General features: G+C 43.6%; 1 long non-coding RNA gene across 1 annotated transcript in view; it reads left to right on the top strand.

The window, feature by feature from the left end:
- Positions 1-8,934, top strand: part of LOC112549925 — a 27,251-nt gene extending 18,317 nt beyond the window's left edge. Inside the window, exon 3 of the long non-coding RNA XR_003093561.1 lies at positions 7,616-8,934. This is a non-coding gene — a long non-coding RNA (uncharacterized LOC112549925). The remainder of the gene's footprint in view (positions 1-7,615) is intronic.
- The last annotated feature ends 1,094 nt before the right edge of the window (positions 8,935-10,028 follow it).

The following is a 10,028-nucleotide window of genomic DNA, read 5'->3' on the forward strand; positions in this document are numbered from 1 at the left end:
TACTGCCAACACCCATCCCCTACAGGACTCCATGCCTAGGAATTCAAGGCAAGCCCTGCCTCCATTTGCCCTGCCCCATGTTCCTGGCCCCTTGGGCTGTATCTTTGACATCCCTGGGTTAGGCAAACCAGTGTTCTGTTTTGGAATGGCAGTTCTTATATTTCTGTTAACATAATCTTAATCTTAGTGACAAAAATGCCAGTTTCAACAAACAGCAGAGAACCTCCATGGGGTCTTTGGTTCTCAGCTTGTCCCATCTGCTGCTGGGGAGTCACAGATCCTAGCCAGGCTCTGAAGCCAAGCTACACAGTAGGGAACCTAAATGCTGTGGCAGTCCTAATTAATCTGGAATTTACAGAAATGCCAGGGTCACCAGCTGTGGGGCAGTCTCACTGACAAGTCTGTAAACCCTGTGTTCCTGCCAGGTAGATTCTTCTAGAACTGGAGGACCTGCAAGTTCTGGGTTCTCCTAGCTGTCACACAGACCTGTTACATGAACTACTTCAGAGCAAGGGACTCCAAAGCTTCCAGAATCCATCAGGAATCTAAATAAGTTTTGCTGGATCCATGCTTAGATTCAGCAGTAGTTCATCACACCCAAGATGTTACAACTGTAACATGTTAGGTTCAATTAATGGGCATTTTCCAGTGGAAGTGTCATCTAAACATTTCTGACCAACTCTAATGAAGAACTTATTAAAGTATTTGTTTTTTTAAATGCTGGTTCAACGGTTTATCCTTTTGGAGCCAGAGGGGGAAGGAGTTTGAAAACTTCACAAAATATTTTTAGGTTTACATTATTAGGCATTCCTCCCCCTTCTCCCTACCCTTTTTTTAACCTTTATGGTAAGTTTCTTTTCAAATATGATCATGATCTCCAAAAGAGTAGCTCTATTACAATTGCTGATGTTATTTACACTTTATAAGGGGATGATACATGCACTTTACCATTTTAGGATGAGAACATTTAATATTATGGAAGCTGCAAAACCATGACAGAATATCACCAGCTATTGTAAATATGTTGCACCCATCATGCTGTTGATCAGGTAGATCAAAGACAAGTTGAACACTGCTCCATTTAATGGTAAAACTGCTTCAGCATACTGACCAGTTAAGATTAAAATTTTAAAGGGAACTGTTAACCTTCATTAGAATCACTGCTACTGTTGATTAGATCAGTGGTGCCCAACTTCTCCAGCCCCACAGGCTGGGACTGGACCATGGAGCAATGTCACCTGGCCCCTGGGGTTGAGATTTGGTGACAGCAGCAATAATTGATGCTGCCATCATAGCAATGGGTTGGGTGGGACCCCAGGGGTTGCACACTGACACCTTACAGGCCACTAGTTGTACATCCCTGATTTCAGAGGATGAAGTTAGCTAATTGCGACAACAGCAGCAATAATAATAATTCCTACCAACAAATTTCTGATCCCACAGGATAGATTAACAGGGGGCAGCCTTTTTGTCAGGCATGCCACAAATTAAGCCCTAGGCCCTGCCTTAGGACAGGGAGGAGAAGACAAAGCAGCAAATCGGGCATGGGAAGGGGATCAGAATGGTACTATGTGCCACCATGCTCCACACCTTCTCCATGATCTGCCATGTGCGGTGCACAGAGGTTAGCCATGCCACTTCTGGCATGCACACCACAGTTGGGCCACCCCTGGGTTTAGATGGTGTAGCTTCATGCTCCAGATCTGGTCAGCAGGGCTCTGAGAGCTGCAGCAAATAACACTGCCACCTCTTGCCATACCACCAAATTTCCAGGCCCACAAGTGGCATCCTGATACCTATGAGCATCCCTGGATTAGATTGTAGCTGTGGTTGATGCTGCTGTTCTATCTAGAGACTTCATTTTCTGTGCCATCATGGTACCTGAGTACTTCCCAGGTATTTAAAAATTGAAATAATCTCTCTCATCTAACCTACTTCACCTCCTCCCACTTTTCTCACTCTGTAGGAGCTAAATTTACAGATTAAGTGGATGAGTGAAAATGACTTTTTATCATCACTGTTCCTTGCATTTGATCCCAGAACAGAATAGAATGGCCATCCTGCCTCCATATTGAATAATCTCAGTAACCATGCACACAGCCCAGCTCCCCCGCCCCTTCCCTCCAACTCATGGGCACAACCCCCACACCCCCCACCCCACTGCACATTGCATGGGCAGTCCACTGCAGCTGAGCAGTCAAGGCACACAGCCCCGCACCCTCCTGCTGCACATGCAGTATAGGCAGCCTGGCCACTTACCACTGTGCCATCCTACCCTGCCCCTAGGACCAAGACAGGGCCAGAAGCCAAAGTTGCTGGGGATGGGAAGTCAGGGAGCCCAGCTGCCATCATTACAATGACTTGGGTGGGAGCCCAGGGGTTGCACACTGACACCTTTGTAGCTCTACAGAAATGCAATACTATGGGGGTGTACAGGCATTTGAGTCCCCCAGATGGAGAGTTAGAATGTTTCCTAAAAGGCAAGCTCCAGCTAGGGGTCAATAGGAGGCTGCTCTTGGGGTACCTCTACCCACGTGGGAGCTTGGTCACTGAAAGCCTGTTCTCTTTCCTTCTGAGAAAGGGGAAGACTGTCAGTGACCAGCTGGCAGAGCTCCCAGCTGCCCACCATTGATCAACTGATTGGTGAAACCAGGTAACAGCTCAAACCCTGTATGGGGAGCAAAGGGAGGGGAGCTACCAAGCATATCCCAAGTTCATCTTTGAAAGAGGTGACATTTCGTAGCACTTTCACTGTCTTTGTAATGCCACAATAGCTTGAACAACTGTACACGTGCTTCTTGTAACATTACAAAGATGCATCTATCACTACAGTTGTAATGCCAGTTCATGGTTTAAGACATGTTTATGTTGCAGAGCTGCTTGGGTTTCTTGTCAGTGGTAAAAATGTCGAAGGCTTTATTGACCTTGTGAGGCTAAACTTGTTAGTATCTTTTTTCCCTTCCGTGCCAGGACACGCACTGTATCGTTAAAGTAATTCCTATAAACAAAGGTCCCCTCTAAAATAGTGCTTTTGGGCACAGTATAATGTCATGAGGATTGTCTGGGGATCTCACAACCGCTTACTTCATCTGTGAAAAAAGCAGGACACATTTTGGTCCTGTTCTTCTATTTTCAAAACATTGTTTATGCAAATATTGCAAACCCCGCTCCTCCCGGTGAAATAAATATGTATCCCAAACAACAGGTAGGGGAACAGCAGATCATATAGGTTGTTATTTGTTTGACTTGCACAAGAGGCTATGAGATTTATTAGCTTATTTATAGGATTGAAAAATTAGTCTCTGTTCTGCAGTTGGCTTGCTGTTTAACTTTGGGCGAGTACCTTGACCTCTATGATCTTCCTCATGCCTGCCTCTTCTTTCTTGCTTTTCTAGTCCTTGTCTACCTAGTTCCAATCTCCTTTCCTTCGGGCTTTCCATTCCATTCTTTGCCTAGTCAGTTCCCAATCCAGGGCCCCTAACATCTTGTCTGATCTGTCACCTTTCCCTAGTTTCCTTTCTCTTCCCTCCTCACCTTCTCCTGATTTCTAATATCCTCCTCTGGGTTCTTAATCCAATGTGCCCCCACCTCCCTCCAGCAGGTATCAGTCCCAGTTTCTGTCCAACTAATTGTACCTGATTTGTCATTAGATATGACTCCATTCCCTGTAGCCCTCTCCTTTTTGACTGACTTACTATCTTCCCTTCCTCCTTTAACCTCTCCCCACATTATTAGCCTCCAGTCAGAGGTGCCTCTCCCTTGCCTTGCTTTGTTTCAGTCTACCCCTCCACTCTAGTATGGCAATTGACTCCTGTGCATTCAGAACAAGCATCTTCCTCCTGATTGAATGGGTCTTGAGAGCAAAGGAGAGAGAGGCTCCCTATTGCCAGTTCCAGGGTCAAACCCTGGACAAGCCTCTCCTGCAACAACAGCTCTGAGCAGAAATTGTAGGGATGGTCCCAGTCAGTTCCTGGTTTGGAGCATGCCTTGTATTGCTAGAATTGTTGGGGATTTTAAATCCCTAGCTCAGGGTCGCATTCAGGGTCACATGAACTGGCACAGGTCATGGGTTGCATGCAGCCACCAAAGGGTTAAGCTGCAGCCCAGGGCTCCCAGTCCAGGTGCTGCTTCCCCTACCACTCCAGCTGGCACCAGCCAGTCTTCAGAGCTCCCTCTCCCTCTTCCAGCTTCCCCTGCCTGTTTCTCCCTCCCCCTTTCTCTGCCCTGCAGAGGTGGGGCAACACAGTTGAGGAAGTCCACATACAGAGGACCCAGGGACTAACATGAAGTGGGACCACCAACACACTGCAGCAACAGAGGAAAATGTGGTACAGTGTGTAAGCAGCAGGGGCACTGGCACAGTGTAGTTGGGGGTGCCTACCACATGGTATGGCAGAGGATTACCCGTACAGAGCACAGTGCGGCCCAAGAGCCATGCAGCAAGTGCCTGCACAGGCCACTCATGTTGGACAGCCCTGACCTAGCTAGTCATCCTCTGTTGAGCAGATGCGAATAAAGGTAGTTTTTCAAAGACTTACAACGTGGGCAGATTTTTACAGGGATGAGACATAGGCGACTGCCCTGCCAAATTTCAGATCTCTCCTTCAAAGTGTGGGAATGCTAGAGGTTCTGTTAAACTCACCAACATTTTTTAACGTGAACAAAAAATTTTCCCTTATCCTCTTTGTCAGCAAGGACTGAACTATTTTGGCTGAAACATTAAGGAAATCAGACTGCAGCATGCACCTGGGATGCCAAACAATTAAAGTTTGTCAAAACTTAAGCTACTAAAACACTGTCATGTGATGGGAGGTCCTAATAATGAGTGAGGTTTTCTAATTTGAATTAATCTGTCTCATAAGTCTTTTTATCTTAACTTTACTTTTATAATTTGAGTAATCATAAATATATCATTCATTGCATAGAAATATAAAGATGTAAAGCTTGCACTGAAAACTTACAAAATCTGAAACAGAAAATAAAATTGCAAATTGATACATACAAGGTGCATGGAATACATTGCCAGGAGATTTAGAATATTAATCAATGCATTTTTTGTTGTCAGATTAAAATATTTTAAAGTGCCATTTATTCTTCACTCTTCTTGTCTGAACTGTTCAGATGTGGAATACACACTGCATGACTTCTGTTCTTCAGTAAGCCAGTCTGATACATGTGCTTAAGAGTTTAGATAATAGATAGCTTTACATTTTCTGATGGCTATCTTGAGTAATTTTATACAAAATGTGTATACAAGAGCTATACATTAATTAAAAAAAACTAAGCTATTTTTCAAGTACTTTTTTATCCAGTATGATTGCTGCTTGTTTGAAAGAGCATGAATTTAAATTCTTTCTGACATTTTGGGTGAAACCCGAAGGTCTGATTTACTCATTGACTTAACACTATACTGCTCAGATGTTATGCTGGGATATTTTTCCATGACATCTCTTCAATGATTCCTTCTTTAGGCTGGGAATAATTCCAGTGTTTTAAAAATATGAAACCTAACTGGTGAGCAGAAGCCAAGTATCAAATTTCCATCTGTTTTTCCTTCTAGATTTGTGTGTTTGTGTGTGTGTTTAACTATTTTCACAGAATTTAAGAAAGCTCTTTAGACAGAACAGTTGAGATACATCACATTGGTTTTAAATAAAGTTGCTGGATCTAGATTATTTTATAGAACTTTTTTCTTTCTCTCTTTCTTCCTTTCTCCTTGTAACATTTAGTTGGTAAGTATAACTTCAGAGTTGTTGCTTCATACACATACTAACCCATCACTCTCTTAACCTGTAGCATGAACAGCAGTTGCATATTGAAATTCTAAATTCTGTCTGGTCTACCTCACCTGTTAATGCCCTTCAGTCTTTGCCGTTCGTGTCTCATATCTGACACCTGTTATCTTTTATCTTTCTTCCCCCTTCCTCACTTCTGTCCACTTCTCCTTCCTCATCACTTCATTCTCAACAAAGAAAGAAATGCTGTGATATTTCTTCTCCTTCCAAAACCTCCACTAGAAAGCATTGGCCACATCAAGGTAAAGGGCAAAGGCTTGAAACGGAAGGTCTTTCACGCTAGCTGTGAATGGTATGCTGTGCAAAAGAACAATGATTATTTTCTGTTCTCTAACCTCCACCATTTGAAATGCTTTTATTCCTTGTAAAATTAGAACAAGATAAAATTTCAGAAAAGGAAGAAGGTGCATGGTTTCCCACTTGCCTTTCTGGAAGGCTCAGAGAGTCAGGCATTATCATGCTTTCCCAGATTGTTTGGCAATGTGGTACCTAGTTTGTGAACTAAATTACTGTCACCTGCTGGGGAACATGTAACAGTGTATTTATCCTCCCCTATCATTTAGGTGGGTTGCTTCAGTTCAAACAAAAGGGAAAGAATTGTACAGTCTTTGGAGTAGGCAGGTGCCGGCCCACAGACATAGAATGTCTAAGTAATTAAACCATTTGGTCTCTAATAGTACGTGTGAGATGCACTGCTAAACTTCTGATGATCCATGACTCACTAACCCTTTTAGGGTATCCTTCAAAGTAAATGGTATTCAGAGACTTTTAAATATGTAATGAAATTATTTCATGAATGAAATTTGTGCTGAAGATTGGTAGTTTAGGTTTTGATATATCGTTATTTTAGGGAAGACCCCATGCTAGCATGGTATGGAAGAAATACAGTGTGACATTCTGCCCCTACTGAAGTCATTGAAAGGGCTACCTTTGACTTCAGTAGGGCCATGATTTCATCCATAATTTGTATAGGCCGTAGTGATCTGTAAAGGTCAATATACCAAGCTCTGTAATTAAAATAGGTGACAGCAAACTAGTTGTGTGTATCTGCTGTAAATGTGCAAAGGAGAGTATTTTTGGGCACAGAGAGAATTAGAACATAATTTTGATTTTATACTTGCTCCTTTTCCTTTGGCTTCTTTTTATGGGAAAGGATTTGGTATGTTTTTCCTAATGAGTTCCAAGACAGAAACTCAGGACCCGCTGCAGAGCAGCTTTGAACGCTCATGTAATGGATCGCATGTTGTAACCCCAAATTCATCTTGTTCCTTTTACAAAGAAAATGAAACACCTAGTTTGTCTAATTAATGTAATCTGTTCAAGCTTCTGCCTTGTGGGCCCTGTAAGCCCCTGTAAGCATTTGCCTTCTGGAGCTTTGGCTAAGTATTAGATGCTATCCCTGGGGGCCCTCCATTGCCCTTTCCCACTCCACCTTTTCAGTTGCACGTCTAGATCCCTCCCTGCATGCTCACCATGCTGTTAACCCTCCATGTTCTTACCACAGACTGAACTCTAGTCGTAGTTTGAATAACTCTCTCCATCCCCACTCAGAAACTTCAGGTATATTAGTCCTCATGGCTAATAGAATAGTATTATACAAGCTTGTAGTTTAGAAAGTTTTTAGTTTTCACCTCTAAAGGTGGATTTGTATCTGTTGCTGCCTCCATGTGTAACAAAGTCTCCCACAGTCAATAACGGGCTGGCATATGCTGTGGGTTGGTAGCAACACAAAAGTTCCCATCTGTTCCCCTGTGTATAGATTCCCTTGCTACGAGCAAGGCAGCTGTACTAACAAGCTTGGTTCTTGCTGTCCCCTTCAGGCTCTTGCCCAGAGACCCAGCTGGGCGAAACTCCAGCAGCAGCAACGGCTCAGGTGGACGGGACCGACTTAGCCTCTCCAATGTCTCCTCGGACTAGCAAGAGCCGAATGTCCATGAAACTACGCCGCTCCTCTGGCTCAGCCAACAAGTCCTAAGTGTTTAGAACCTGCAACTTTCTAATAAACAATTAGCAACAGCCCCTCATAGGCTGACCCACAACTATCAGTTAAAGAAAAATGTCCCTGATGTGCATGTCCTGTCCCCAGCATAGCCCTTTCCTGTACATTTATTTTAGACAGTGACACTGGAATTTTATTTGTATCTTAATATTTTAGCTTTCGTTATTTTTTTTATCAAATTCCAGGCTGCCATATTTTTTTTGAGTGCAGTTTCTTTTCTGCACCTTTTACCTTCCAGGATGAAAAGATATCTAAAGTAGCCACTTTTAATGCTGTGGTTAACCTCAAGCCATACACGGAACTGGAGACTGCAGTCTTATACACTATATTTATTGTGTCCCATCGCAATTTTCTCTGTAACAAAGAAATAAATATGTACAATTTGAAAATGAATGTACAATTTTAAATTGAAGATGCATTTGTAAAGTCCTCGTCAAAGGTCATATGTTAATGCACATGATGTGTACAGATTTATTTATGTTATAAGAATGAAATACTTAAAGTAAATGGTCTTTTAGCATTTCAGAGTCCAAACAAAACATAACTTGCTATCAGCACCAACTCTTCCTTCACAATGCAATATATTATTTCATAACTGTGCAGGTGATGCCATAAAGTATACCGGAAATAAGAAAAATCACTGTGCTGAAATTCTGATTATGCTTGGCTTCCAAATATTTTTCTAATGTGGTATCAGTAGTAAATGCTCTTTTGCTCTGAGTATGTAGCCTTTTATCATCAGGCTGCTGGATCTAGATGTATATTATTCTTACATAAAGAAGCACTTTTCCAATGTAAATTCATTGCTCCAATGCTGTGTACTGTGGAAGAAAAGGGAACACGCTGTAGGAGTCCGACCTGAAATGCTGATGACCCTGACTTTGTGAGCGCAGGTTAGTGCACACATTCCACCCACCAAGAGGTATTTTCCTATAGAAGATGAAATGCTTACATTTTAAGTCGGGCATATTCTGCTATGACAAAACGTAGCATGGCATCTGTACTAACTGCATGTGTAAATATATCATACGGGCAACAATAGAAATATAAATTATGTATTGTCATTCATGTAGTATCCACAGATTTGTAATGGTTAAAGAGAAGACATGCTATTTAATAATACAATAAAATTATTCTTACCACCTTCTGTATATTATTCATTGCACCTCAGAGATTAGGCTCTGACTTATTCCATTGAGTAAAAGAATAGTTTGGTCCATAATCTTTATTAGATGTGGAGGAGTTGGGAGGTTTCCGGATCAGATGGTGCCATTTAGTTCTCATTCTTTAGTTAACGTTGATGTATGTTATTCGACCACTTCTACTTCTCACCCCAAGCCTTGGAGGGCTTCTAATAAAAGCCTTACTGAAAACGTTTTTCCTGGGACCTGTAGGCTCATCATACTTTTAGAGCCGTTGGGATAATGCAGAGCCCTAGAACATCCTGCCCGGCAGATGTTCCCTGATGCCGTGCTGGTTTATTTGGTTCTAGCCTGTCTTGCCTTCCTCGTGTTTGACTGTAGGAAGAGTTAAGACAAGGAGAGGGCGCAATGCGCTCTTGCTTCTCCATGGGAGAACTTATTTTCAAGAACTGAGTTTTGCCTTAAACATCAGGTGTGGGCTTTTAATAAACCTTCCTTGGACACTGGATTAGGAGCCCCTTTGGCTTCTCCACAGCTGGCTGCAAAGGTGCACACACTGGAATAACAGCGCTCCATGGTAAGGCACTGGGGAGCCATCCCTTTCACTTGGGCCTGGGTTTTGCCTGAGGATGGGACTCCTCCGGCTGCAGCTTCCAGCTGCTTTATAGCTAGGCTTCTCCTGGGCCTAGGGCTAAAGCAAAGAGACCTGCAGCTTGTGCGTCATCTTTGTACTAGCTGCCCAATGCCTCCACCTTGCTCTGCTAGGGTTTAACGAGGGGCTGGGCTGCCCAACACACTTGTGCTAAGGGACGGCCACTGCCCTGGCCATTAGTTTCCTCACTTCTAGCTATTGCCATGCGAGACACGAGCAATCCCAGCATCCTAAAGCTCTGTCAAGCCGCAGCTCTTTGTACCGCGAGCAGGAGAAGCCGTATCTAGCGCAGCGGGCGGGGAAGCTGCAGCCGGCTCTGAGGTGGGGGTGGGGGGGCTGTCACCTGCTGCGGGGCGCGGGATGCGCACCGTTCAACGCCGAGACGCGGCAGCGGGGCCCGCCGGCTCCCGCGGTCTCGCTTCCCCGCAGCCCGCCGCCCT

The sequence above is a fragment of the Alligator sinensis genome, unplaced genomic scaffold (assembly GCF_000455745.1).
Source record: "Alligator sinensis unplaced genomic scaffold, ASM45574v1 scaffold280_1, whole genome shotgun sequence".
Lineage (NCBI taxonomy): Eukaryota > Metazoa > Chordata > Crocodylia > Alligatoridae > Alligator > Alligator sinensis.